Consider the following 271-nt stretch of genomic DNA (forward strand, 5'->3'; position numbering starts at 1 on the left):
GGATCAATTATGTAATTGTCATATATATTTATATAAGGTTTTGGTTTGTGTTCGAATAGATATACAGTAAAACCTATATAAATTAATAATGTTGGGAGCATGAAAATCTATTAATTTATAGAGTTATTAATTTATCGATAAATTAATTTATAGAGAGATATTCCTAATTTGTAACATATTTTCAAAACAATATTTAAAAATAAGATTTAATCATGATAATTAGTATTTTATATAATCAATTACAAATAAAACAATAATTATTATGTATTAA

The sequence above is a fragment of the Capsella rubella genome, unplaced genomic scaffold (genome assembly GCF_000375325.1).
Source record: "Capsella rubella cultivar Monte Gargano unplaced genomic scaffold, Caprub1_0 scaffold_55, whole genome shotgun sequence".
In the NCBI taxonomy this organism is placed as follows: domain Eukaryota; kingdom Viridiplantae; phylum Streptophyta; class Magnoliopsida; order Brassicales; family Brassicaceae; genus Capsella; species Capsella rubella.